Raw genomic sequence first — 11,894 nt, forward strand, 5'->3', positions numbered from 1 at the left:
CCAGCCCTGAGTTTTGGCATTTCCAGCACAGCCACCCAGCAGAAGCACTGAACATGGCCCAGGGGCTGCTGAGAGCACAGGGAAGCCAGAGACAGCTCCTCTACAGCTCCTCTTCTAGCACAGCTCAGGGGGAGACCCTCATGGAGGGGAACCACACCACTGCTCACCACTCTGCACCTCCAGATCACACCTGAGGCACCCCAAGGCACCCTGAGCCAGTGCTGGGCTGGCCTCTTGACCCAGGGCAGCTGGCAGCACCCTGCAGCCTCAGTACAGCTGGAGAGGAGCTGCCCTTCCAGCAGTCCCTCTCAAATGCCTTGCAGAGGTAGCCAGCTGCCTCCTGCTGCAGACCCCACCAGGCTCTGCTTGCTGGAGCCCCCCATGTGGCAAGGCTGGGCAAAGGGGGCACAAGGGCTGTGCAGGCCCTCAGTGGCATTGCCCAGACACCCCAAGGCTGCACCACCAAGGCCCTAAGGAGCAGGACCCACAGCACAGACCGAGGCTGACAGCTGCCTGGTGCCAGTCACTCCCCCAAAAGCTCATGGCCTGACCTCACTGAAGTGTCAGAGATCCCTGCAGGCTTTCTGCTGGGGCTGAGGCAAGGCCAAGCAGAGCAGAGTGGGCCTCACACAGCCCCTCAGAGCCCACCTGGTAACCCCAAAGACCTGGCCAGTGCCACCTCAGCCTACCTCAGCTGAACACAAAGGACACCACCAGCAGCAGCTCTCCTGCAGGGCCCACCCCAGGTGTCACCCAAAGGTACAAGCAGCTCAGAGAGTGGCTTCCCACCCCCTTGCCCTGTCCCTGCAGAGCAGGCTCTGAGCCAGCAGGCTGCAAGGAGCCCAGCTGGGCACCACAGCCACCTCCCTGAGCCCACCCTGGGCAGGCAAAGCAAGGCAGAGCTTCTGAGACCCCTTTCCTTCCCAGCCTGGGAGCAGGCAGGCTGCTCCCACAGAGGCCCCACTTGCTCTTCCAGCCTCTCCCTCAGCAGCAGGGCAGCAGTGGGCAGCAGTGGCCCCCAGCAGCTGGCCCCCACCCGCAGCCAGGCAGGACAGCGCTCAGCGGAGGGACCCAGACGAGGCAGGCAGGCAGGGAGCAGAGTAACCACACTCACAAACCCTCCTCTCAGCCCCTGCCAGCCCAGCCCAGCCCAGCCCAGCCCCAGGGGCAGTCAGACAAAGCCTCTCACCCAAGGCAGCTCCTGCTGCGGAGGCGCGGCGGCCGGCGGAGCGCGGTCAGCCCGGCGTGCGCGGGGCGGGACGGGCGCTGCGGGCACCGGCCGGGCAGCCCGCCCGCAGGAGCATGCTAGGAGGTCTCTGCAGAGGGCTGCTGGCAGCACACCAAGCCTGCAGGAAGGAGCAGCCCCAGGCTGGGGAACAGAGAGGAAAGCAAAGGCAGGTAAGAAGAGAGAGCCGCCAGGGGCCGGGGTGGGGGGAGCATGGCACCGGCACCCGACCCACCTCACATGCCGGCGCCCGCAGTCAGCGGCGCTGCCACCACGGCTCCCCCAGGGCTTCCCACAGCATCCAGCTGGCTCCTGCTGCAGGCAGGACCCGATCCCGATCCGCCTCGGGCTCCGCTCAGCTGCTCCGCTGCGGCTCCCGGCAGCTTCACGGAAGGCTTGCGAGCTGCGTCCGCGGCGCCGGGCTCAGGCTGCGCGGCCGGCGGCTGCTCGGCCTCCCGGGGCCGGCCCCGGCGGTGCCAGGCACGGAGCAGGGGCAGCAGGAGGCTTCTGCACAGCTCCCCTCGAGCAGCGGCAGGGCTGTGGATGTCCGCAGGGGCACACTGCAGGCCTGTTCAAACACAGAGCAGCTGTTAAGCACCGGGCACATCACCCTCTGAGGGCACAGCCCTGCCCAGCCCACCCTGCCCAGCAGGCACCGCCCTGGGGCAGCAAACCTCTCCCTCCTCAGCCTCTTCCCTTCGCCCCCCTCGGCCTCTTCTTCCCTTCGCTCCCCTCAGCCTCTTCTTCCCTTCGCTCCCCTCGGCCTCTTCTTCCCTTCGCTCCCCTCAGCCTCTTCCCTTCGCTCCCCTCAGCCTCTTCTTCCCTTCGCTCCCCTCAGCCTCTTCTTCCCTTCGCTCCCCTCAGCCTCTTCTTCCCTTCGCTCCCCTCAGCCTCTTCTTCCCTTCGCTCCCCTCAGCCTCTTCTTCCCTTCGCTCCCCTCAGCCTCTTCCCTTCGCCCCCCTCAGCCTCTTCCCTTCGCCCCCCTCGGCCTCTTCCCTTCGCCCCCCTCAGCCTCTTCCCTTCGCTCCCTTCAGCCTCTTCCCTTCACTCCTTCCTATCTGTGCTCTCCAACCAACCCCTCTGATACAGGTCCTGCTTCACCCAAGCGCTGCCAGGTTCAGGACAGGCTTTGGGCAGCTGGAAGCCTCCAGACCCTGGCCCACAACTCTTTGCCTCACCAGCGGCCTCCCAACCTCCCCTGGGGTGGGTAAGGAGGGAGCTGATAAAGAATCAGCCAGAAGGGAGCCTCTGTGGGAGCAGGGCAGGAGCACCCCCAGGTGCACAGAGCCTTGGCACAGCCACCCTGGGTGCTTTCCTCTCCCAGCACAGCACCACTGAGATTCCACCTGTGCCCAGCACCTGGATGGGTGCTGCTGGTCAAGGCAGCAAAGGGAGGCTGTGGGGGAGAGGGCAAGAGCCACCACTCAGGGAGCACTGCAGGTAAGGCATTGATTCAGGCCCAACCTGATCCTTTCAGCACAAGGACTGCAGAGAACTCCAGACCCACAGCAGCTCTGAGGCACTCAGACACAGGATCCCGGCAGGGTGAGGCTGGAAGGGAGCTCTGGAGCTCCCCAAGCCCTGCTCCAGCAGGGCACCCCCAGCACCCTGCCCAGCAGCACAGTGCCCAGGGGGGGTTGGAAGCTCTCCACACCAGCAGACTCCACAACCTCTCTGGGCAGCCTGCTCCAGGCCTCCAGCAGCCTCACCCCAAACAACTTTCTCCTCCTGCTCAGCTCCAACCTCCTGCCTGCCACTTGCTGCCCCTTGCCCCTTGTGCTGTCCTTGGGCACCACTCAGCAGAGCTGAGCTGCTCCCACTCCCTAGAAAGCCTCAGGGGAGCCAAGGAGGGAGCAAGACAAACAGCAGAGGGATGAGCAACCCACAGCACCTCCCTCAGCCTCAGCAGCACCAAGTCATATCTCTTGCAGGAGTGCCTGGGCTGGGCAGAGGAGCTGCCCACAGCCAGCACCTGAGAACAAAGCCTCTGAGCTCTGCTGAAACCCAAGGCCTGCCCCAGCCCTGCCTGCTGGCCCAGCACAGGCTGGAGAGCAAGACCTTGACCTGCAGAGCAGAGCTCCATGGAGGGGGAGGACAGAGCCCAGCACACAAGGAGCCTCCTGCCCTGTGCCAGCTCCAAGGAGCAGCACAAAGGTGGGGGAGTGAAGCTGACAGCCAGCAAAGCCACCCCAGGCACTGCTGCTCTGCAAATGCTTTGCTTGCAGGAGCAGAAGGACCTTCTGCTGGCAGAGCACACACCACAGCCTGGGAGGCTGCCTGGGAGGTGCTCAGGAAATCTAAATCATGGAATTGTTTGGGTTGGGAAAGCCTTCAAGCACATCCAGGCCAGCACCAACCCTGCCCCACCATGGGCAACAAACCCTGGCCCCAGCTGCCATGGCCACAGGGTTCTGCAACCCCTCCAGGCATGGGGACTCCACCACCTCCCTGGGCAGCCTCTGCCAGGCCCTGACCACTCTGCCACCAAAGACATTTGGCCTCCTCTCCAACCTCAGCCTCCCCTGGCACAGTTTCAGGCCATTGCCTCTCCTTCTCTCCCCTGAGCCTAGGGAGCAGAGCCCAAGCCCCAGCTGGCTGCAGCCTCCTCTCAGGGAGCTGCAGAGAGCAAGGAGGTCTCCCTCAGCCTCCTCTTCTCCAGGCTGAACACCCCCAGCTCCCTCAGCTGCTCCTCCCCAGCCCTCTTCTCCAGACCCTTCCTCAGCTTCTGTTCACCCGGGCTGGCACTGGGAACAAGGCACTGAAAGGGAAACTTTGATGCAGCAGGAAGAGCAGCAGCAGAAATGCAGCTGTGTGACAGCACTGCAGGGGACAACAGCTTTGAGTAAGATCTTGGTCTTTATTGTACCAAAGTGAACCCAAAGACAGAGCACTGCCTCCAGCTCTGGGCCTTCCAGAGCAAGAAGGACCTGGAGCTGCTGGAGAGGGGCCAGAGGAGGCCACAGAGATGATCAGAGGCTGCAGATCCTCCCTGTGGGGCCAGGCTGGGAGAGCTGGGGCTGTGCAGCCTGGAGAAGAGAAGGCTCCAGGCAGACCTCAGAGCAGCCTCCCAGTGCCTGAAGGGCTCCAGGAGAGCTGGGGAGGGACTTGGGACAAGGGCTGGGAGTGCCAGGCCCAGGGCCAATGGCTTTGAGCTGGGAGAGAGGAGACTGAGAGTGGAGAGGAGGAAGAAATTCTCTGCAGTGAGGCTGGGGAGACTCTGGCCCAGGCTGCCCAGGGAGGCTGTGGCTGCCTGCTGCCTGGAGGTGTTCAGGACCAGGCTGGATGAGGCCCTGAGCGGCCTGTGCTGGTGGGAGGGGTCCCTTGGAGCTGGGTGATCTCTGAGGTCCCTTCCACCCCAACCCCTTCCATGAATCTGTGGATGTGTATTGCTAACCCTGCAGCTCTGCTAAGGGCTCAGAGGGAAATGTTTCCCCATGGGCACAGGCAGGCACTGGAATCATCTCCCAGGGGCAGCAGGGGAGTGCCCAGCGCTGGGCAGTGTGCAGGCTCAGCTTGGCAGGGGCTGGGCCAGCTCATTCCAGCTGCTCTGGGACCTAGAGAGGATGGAGCAGGAGGTCCTTGGGGTCCCTTCCTGCCTGGCACTCTGTGACTCTGTGCCTGGGGCAAGTGAGAAGCCAGCCTGGCCTCCCTCCCACTGAGCCCCCTGCCCTGGCATGGAGCAGCCCAGGGCAGGCATGGAGCAGGGCAGAAGGGGCAGGAACAGCAAAGCTCTTTCCATGAGCACTCCTCAGAGCCCCAGCACCGGCAGAGGCACTTGCCAGGGGAGCACAGATCCAGCTCCAAGCCTGGGTTGTCATGTGTGAACCTCGAGGCTCAGCAGCAGTCTTTAGAAAGCCAAGTTGAGCAGCTCCAGCTGGTGAAAAGCAGCCTCCCCTTCCCTCCCCTCCCCTCCAGTGATTTTCTCTTCAGGCAAGCAGGGCCACAGCACAATGGGAAACAGCAGCACTCAGGCACTCAACCTCCAGAAGCCCCAGGGGCCAATGCCAAGCAGCTTTCCAAGCCTCCCTGATCTGTTTGTGGGAGTCAGGTTGAAAAAGCCCCCCCGGAGCCATCCAACAGACTGCGAGGTGCTGCTAATTGCCTGGCTGGGAAGGGACGATCAGGGCTGTCAAAGGCTGCCTGCCCCAGCAGGAGGAGGCTCTGCCCTGCACAGGCAGGCAAACAATTGCTCTTTCTGCTGCTGACACATTGCTGTGGAGCTGACTGCCTCGCCAGGGCTCCCCCTTCTCCCTCCTGCCCAACCATCAGGCTACCAGGAGGTTGTTGGTTGGGTTTTTCCCCCCAGAGCAAGAGGAAACAGCACACAAAATCCTTCCTCACCCTTGAAAGCAACCCAAGAGGAGCAAACTGGAGACCAGCACCAGCACCACAGAGCAGCACAGAATGGCAGGGGCTGGAAGGGAGCTCTGCAGAGCCAGTCCAAGCCCCTGCTCCAGCAGGGCACCCCCAGCACCCTGCCCAGCAGCACAGTGCCCAGGGGGGGTTGGAAGCTCTCCACACCAGCAGACTCCACAACCTCTCTGGGCAGCCTGCTCCAGGCCTCCAGCAGCCTCACCCCAAACAACTTTCTCCTCCTGCTCAGCTCCAACCTCCTGCCTGACACTTTCTGCCCCTTGATGTCCCTTGTGCTGGCCCTGGGCAGCACTCAGCAGAGCCTGGCCCCAGCCTCTTGCCCCCCACAGCTCCTTTAGCTCTTGCTGAGCATTGCTCAGCTGCCCTCTGGGGCTGCTCTTCTGCAGGCTCTCAGCCCCAGGGCTCTCAGCCTTTGCTGCTCCCAGAGCTGCTCCAGGCCCCTCAGCAGCTCTGCAGCCTGCCCTGGGCTCTCTCCAGCACTTCCCTGTCCCTCTTGAACTGGGCTCCATCCTCTTGCCCCCAGCCTCTCAGACAAACATCAGTGAGGTCCCTCTCAGCCTCTCCTCCCCAGCCAGCCTCAGAGCTGCCAACACACAGGGAAGGGAGCTGTGAAGGCCAGAGTTAAATGTTTCTGCTGTGCAGACAACAGCCCTTCTGCCTCCCTTGGCCTCCTCAGCTGCCAGTGCTAAGTGCCAGGCAATGCCAACACCCCAGAGAGCCAGAAGGGGAGGACAGCAACCCAGCAGCAGCCTGCTGCTCCCTGCCCGGCTCCGGACGGCCTGGGGAGGGCTGCGGCCGCAGGCAGGGGCCCGGCGCCAGCAGCGAGGCTGAGGCAGGGCCAGGCAGATGCAGCAGGCTCCAGGGGAGCAGGCAGACAGCACATCCTGCTCTCCAGAGTGGGATTATGACGAGGAGGAGGAGGAGGAAGCCTGTGACTCACCTATCCCACCCGCATAAGCAGCTTTGCCGAGGCTGCACTGTGCCTGACCTCTCCCAGGCCTCCCAGCGGCTCAGCTCTTCACAAGTTTCCTGCCAGCACTGCGAGCCTGGAGAGAGGCTGCTGGGCACCACGGGGCTGGGACACAAACAGCCTCCCCTCTCCCTGCCCCCTCAGCCAGCCACAGCCCCCGGGCCCAGCCTCCCCCTGCTCCACACGGCCCCGGCTGGGAGCAGCGCCGCAGGACCTGCTCCTTCCCAGCCCCCTCTGCTCACAGCAAGGATCAGAGCCCAGCCAGGAACGAGCCAAAGCCTGGCTTCAGGTGAAGTGGGGAGGGAGGAAAAGGCATGTCCCTGGTGTGCAGCTCAGCTGAGCACAGGCAGGTCCCTGGTGTGCAGCTCAGCTGAGCACAGGCAGTGTCCCCAGCAGTGTCACCAGCATGGCACCGCCGTGCCCGCCGGGCGCTGCCAGCCTCTCCCTCCCGCCGCCCCACGTGCCAGGGCTGCAAACTTGGCAAGCTCCCACCCGAGCTGCAGGAGGGATGGCAGCAGCCTGCTGCTCTCCAGGAGATAAAGCCACCCGTGCTCAGCTGGCTGAGGCAGCAGCAGGGCCCAGGCACAGCCCCTGCACAGCCAGAGATCCTCAGACAAAGGCACACAGCAGAGCGCTGTGGAAATCAGTGCCTCTGACCAGGGCCTCTCAGCCCCTCCACAGCACACAGAATCCCACAGGGCAGGGGCCTGAACAGACTGCAGAGCATCTGCTCCAGCCTGGAGCTCACCCACCCAACCCCCTGCCAAAGCAGGGCACCCCCAGCACCCTGCCCAGCAGCACAGTGCCCAGGGGGCGTTGGAAGCTCTCCACACCAGCAGACTCCACAACCTCTCTGGGCAGCCTGCTCCAGGCCTCCAGCAGCCTCACCCCAAACAACTTTCTCCTCCTGCTCAGCTCCAACCTCCTGCCTGACACTTTCTGCCCCTTGCTGTCCCTTCTGCTGGCCCTGGGCAGCACTCAGCAGAGCCTGGCCCCAGCCTCTTGCCCCCCCCAGCTCCTTTAGCTCTTGCTGAGCATTGCTCAGCTGCCCTCTGGGGCTGCTCTTCTGCAGGCTCTCAGCCCCAGGGCTCTCAGCCTTTGCTGCTCCCAGAGCTGCTCCAGGCCCCTCAGCAGCTCTGCAGCCTGCCCTGGACTCTCTCCAGCAGTTCTCTGTCTCTCCTGAGCTGGGGAGCCCAGGACTGGCCCCAGGGCTGCAGCTGTGGCCTGGCTCAGACAGCACAGTGTGGAAGCAGTGCCTCAGCCCTGCTGCTACTGCAAGGCAGCTCTGAGCCCGGGCAGGCAGCCTGCCTCTTGTTCAGAGCAGTTTTGGGCTCTTTCTCCACACTTACTCCAATGCACAGGGCAGGAGGCTGGGCCCACGCCCCAGGGTCCCCCCAGGCAGCAGGCTGAAGGAGGCTGCCGTGCTGCCTGCCAAGGCAGCAGGGCTGAGCAGACAGCAGCAAGTCCCATCACACCTTCAAAGGCTCTCCAGCCCTCCCACCCCACCCGGGCCAGGGAGCAGTGTTGGGTCTTGCCTTCTGCCTCCCAACTCTTCCAGCCTTGGACACAAACAAGAGCTGATGCAACTCCCCACGTACACCAAGTGCTGGGGGTTTGAATCATGCCTCTCTGACACAGGGTCAGGCAACCACAGCTTGCTCCTGGGGCACAGCCCAGCCCTGCTCTGCCTCACTCAGAGCCACAAGCCAGTGTGGGCAGCAGTGGGGCTGGAGGAAGGGCCACACAAGAGCCACCAGCAGGCTGGCAGCAGCACAGGAGGTTGGTTGGTCTGCTACCACCAGGCCACCCTCCCACCACCATTCTGCTGCGAGTGAGGGAAGGTGGCAGCTTGCACAGAGAATGCTTGAACCAAAGAATGCTCAGGGCTGGAAGGGAGCTCAAGGCTCAGCCAGCTCCAACCCCCTGCCATGGCCAGGGACACCTCACACCACAGCAGGTTGCTCACAGCCACCTCCAGCCTGGCTGCAAACACCTCCAGCCAGGAGGCTTCCACCACCTCCCTGGGCAACCTGTGCCAGGCTCTCACCACCCTCCTGGCCAACAACTTCTTCCTCACAGCCAATCTCCATCTCCCCACTTCTAGCTTTGCTCCATCCCCCCCACTCCTATCCCTCCCTGACCCCCTCCAAAGTCCCTCCCCAGCTTTCCTGGAGCCCCCTGCAGATCCTGGAAGGCCACAAGGAGGTCTCCTGGGAGCCTTCTCCTCTCCAGCCTGCACAACCCCAACTCTCTCAGGCTGTGCTCACAGCAGAGCAGCTCCAGCCCTCTGCTCCTCCTCCTGGCCCTGCTCTGGACACCTTCCAGCCCCTCCAGATCCTTCCTGGCTCAGAGGCTCCAACACTGGATGCAGTGCTCCAGGTTTGGAGCCCCTATTGCAGAGGCACAAGTCCCTATACACCCCAGGTGCCAAACGCTCCAAGTCTGACAAGATCTGTGTTCAGCTCCACGGGGGCCACAGCCTGACCTCTCCAGCACCTCAGCTCCCTCTCAGTCCTTCACAGTATCACAGTATCACTTAGGTTGGAAAGGACCTCGAGGATCATCGAGTCCAACCTATCCCTTCTCCTGCTCTCCACAGCCTCCTGCCTGATGCTCAGCAGCACACCACACTCCGTGCATGACCACCCCGGGACATGCCCAGTAAGCACTTCCCAGCTAACCTTCTGCCTGCCCATGCAAAGCCGACCCAGCCGCAGCCCGGGGCCTGCAGACTGCTGAGCCCCAGCTGAGATTCCCATGGGAACAGCTGCTGGCAGGAGACACCCTGCCCTTCCCCACACAACGGGCACGTTGTTCCACCGGCCCCCAGCAGATGACCACCCCGCAACGTGTGCTTCCTGCTGGGCGAGGGGGGCAGGGAGGCACCCCCCAGGCAGGGGCAGGGAGGGAGGGGAGAGCTGCTCGGCAAATGGAGAGGCTGCACCGCGGGCTGAGCCTTTCCCTTCCACGGGAACCGAGGTCTGCAGCCGGGACCTGGAGGCTGGCGTGCTCGCGGCGGCAGCGGAGCCGACGTGCGGGCAGCTCCGGGGGTCCTGCCGAGGCACCGGGGCCCCCGCAGCCCTAGGAGAGCCAAGTCCAAGAGCCTGCCGAGCGATGCCACAGGGCACACGCTTCACAAACTCCGCATGAAGCCCCTCGCAGTCGCCAGCAGAGAGGTTTCTAGCCTGGAGGTTAGAGTGCGGAGCTCAAGGACAGGCGGCCCCGCTTCTCTGGGCGGCTCTGCCGTGGTGCAGCCCCGGAGCTCGGCGTCACCGTGCCCGAGGCTCCCCGGCCCGGGGGGGTTCCATCGCCCTGTGCCCAGCGCAGAGCGCAGTGCCGGGGCTCGGTGCGGGCAGGTCAGGCGCTGCAGCACGGAGCCTCTCCGTGCCCCACGGCTGCTGCAGCGCTCCCGAGCCGGCCGGAGCCCCGCCGGGGCTGAGGGAACAGGAGGGCAGCCGCAGCCCTCGGGTCTCCTCAGACCCCGCATGAGGCGCCCCAACAGCCACAGACCCCCGAAGGCGGATTCCCGGCTCCCCAGCTGGCCCCAGCAGCAGGACCTCGGCACCGGCCCCCACCTCCCCGGCCCCCAGCCCCGGCTCCCGCCGCCCCCTCCCCGGCCAGCCGGGCCCGGGCCCACCGGCAACAGGTGGTGCGGGGCAGCCGGGGGAGGCCGGGGCCCAGCCGGAGGCTCCGGCCGGCGGAACGGCAACCCGGCCGCGCGGGTGGGAGCCGCGGCCCGCAGGACTGCGGCGAGAGGCCCCGGGCGGCCCGTCCCCGCCTCCCCCGCGCCGCCGGAGGCCCCCGCCGCCCCCCGCCGCCGCTTACCTGGGCACGGAGGCGGCCGCGCTGCCGCTCGCGTCCCTGCCCGGCCCCGTACTTTCCCCCGGGCAGAGCAACTTCCACCTCCTCCCTCCCGCCTGCCCGCCCGCCGCGGCGCCCGGCCGCTCCGCCGGCGCCTTCCTCCCGCTCCGCCGCCGGCCCGGCCTGCCCCGGAGTCCCCGAGCCCGCCCTTACGCCGCCGCCGTGGCGTAGCGTCCCATCGCGGCCCCCGGGCGCTGCGCCGCGCAAACAGCGCACAGCCCGTCGTGAATAGCGCGCGCGAACTACAAGCCCCGAGGGGCGCCGCGCGGAGGAAGCGGAAGGCGGTGGCCGAACGGAGCTCACCGGGAGCGGGGGTGGGAGGCCGGAGCGAGACCCGGCGGGGTCTGCCCGGTGGGCGAGAGCCCGGAGGGAGCGGCGGAGGGCGGCGGCGAGGCGCGGCCGGCAGCGGGCGGCTGCGCTGGGGGGCAGGACTACCGCTCCCAGGGTGCTTTGCGGCAGGCAGGCGGCCGGGCAGAGCGCCCCCGCCTGGCCGGGAGGCCGCGGGGGGAGGCGGCGCTGTCCTCGCAGGCCCTGGCGGGGTGCGGGGATCCGCGGGGCCTGCCCTGGCCGCGGCTGCGCGGCCGCTCGGGGCTGGGGTTGCGGGGAGCAGGGTGCGGAGCAGCTTCTCCCTGCAGGCCGAGCGAGCGCCCGGGCGTGTCCCGGTGCCGCGGGCGGGCGGCGGAGGGAGATGGAGAGCCCGGGGCCGGCGGCGGGGGGGGAGATGGAGAGCCCGGGGCGAGCGGCGGGGGGGGAGATGGAGAGCCCGGGGCGGGCGGCGGGGGGGGAGATGGAGAGCCCGGGGCGGGCGGCGGGGGGGAGATGGAGAGCCCGGGGCGGGCGGCGGAGGGAGATGGAGAGCCCGGGGCGGGCGGCGGGGGCAGATGGAGAGCCCGGGGCGGGCGGCGGAGGGAGATGGAGAGCCCGGGGCGGGCGGCGGGGGCAGATGGAGAGCCCGGGGCGGACGGCGGCGGGAGATGGAGAGCCCGGGGCGGGCGGCGGGGCGGAGATGGAGAGCCCGGGGCCGGCGGCGGGGGGGGAGATGGAGAGCCCGGGGCGGGCGGCGGGGCGGAGATGGAGAGCCCGGGGCGGGCGGCGGGGGGGGGAGATGGAGAGCCCGGGGCGGGCGGCGGGGCGGAGATGGAGAGCCCGGGGCCGGCGGCGGGGGGGGAGATGGAGAGCCCGGGGCGGGCGGCGGGGCGGAGATGGAGAGCCCGGGGCCGGCGGCGGAGGGAGATGGAGAGCCCGGGGCGGGCGGCGGAGGGAGATGGAGAGCCCGGGGCGGGCGGCGGGGGGGGAAGATGGAGAGCCCGGGGCGGGCGGCGGGGGGGAGATGGAGAGCCCGGGGCGGGCGGCGGGGGGGGGAGATGGAGAGCCCGGGGCGGGCGGCGGGGGGGGGAAGATGGAGAGCCCGGGGCGGGCGGCGGGGGGGAGATGGAGAGCCCGGGGCGGGCGGCGGGGGGGGAA

General features: G+C 66.9%; 1 protein-coding gene across 6 annotated transcripts in view; it reads right to left on the minus strand.

Annotated features, from left to right (window-relative positions):
* Positions 1-10,564, minus strand: part of CAPN15 (calpain 15) — an 87,634-nt gene extending 77,070 nt beyond the window's left edge. For 3 of the 6 annotated variants that reach the window (XM_068147257.1, XM_068147252.1, XM_068147254.1), the window contains exons 1-3: positions 10,395-10,564; positions 1,461-1,793; positions 1,190-1,369 (exon numbers count right to left, since the gene is read on the minus strand). The gene's annotated coding sequence lies outside the window, so the exon portion shown is untranslated. Of the gene's footprint in view, positions 1-1,189; positions 1,370-1,460; positions 1,794-10,394 lie in introns of those variants that run through there. The other 3 variants (XM_068147253.1, XM_068147255.1, XM_068147256.1) reach the window with 3 other exon arrangements.
* Between the last annotated feature and the right edge of the window lie 1,330 nt (positions 10,565-11,894).

This window comes from Melanerpes formicivorus, unplaced genomic scaffold, assembly GCF_026170545.1.
Source record: "Melanerpes formicivorus ecotype bairdi unplaced genomic scaffold, bMelFor1.0.p_v2 SCAF_14, whole genome shotgun sequence".
Lineage (NCBI taxonomy): Eukaryota > Metazoa > Chordata > Aves > Piciformes > Picidae > Melanerpes > Melanerpes formicivorus.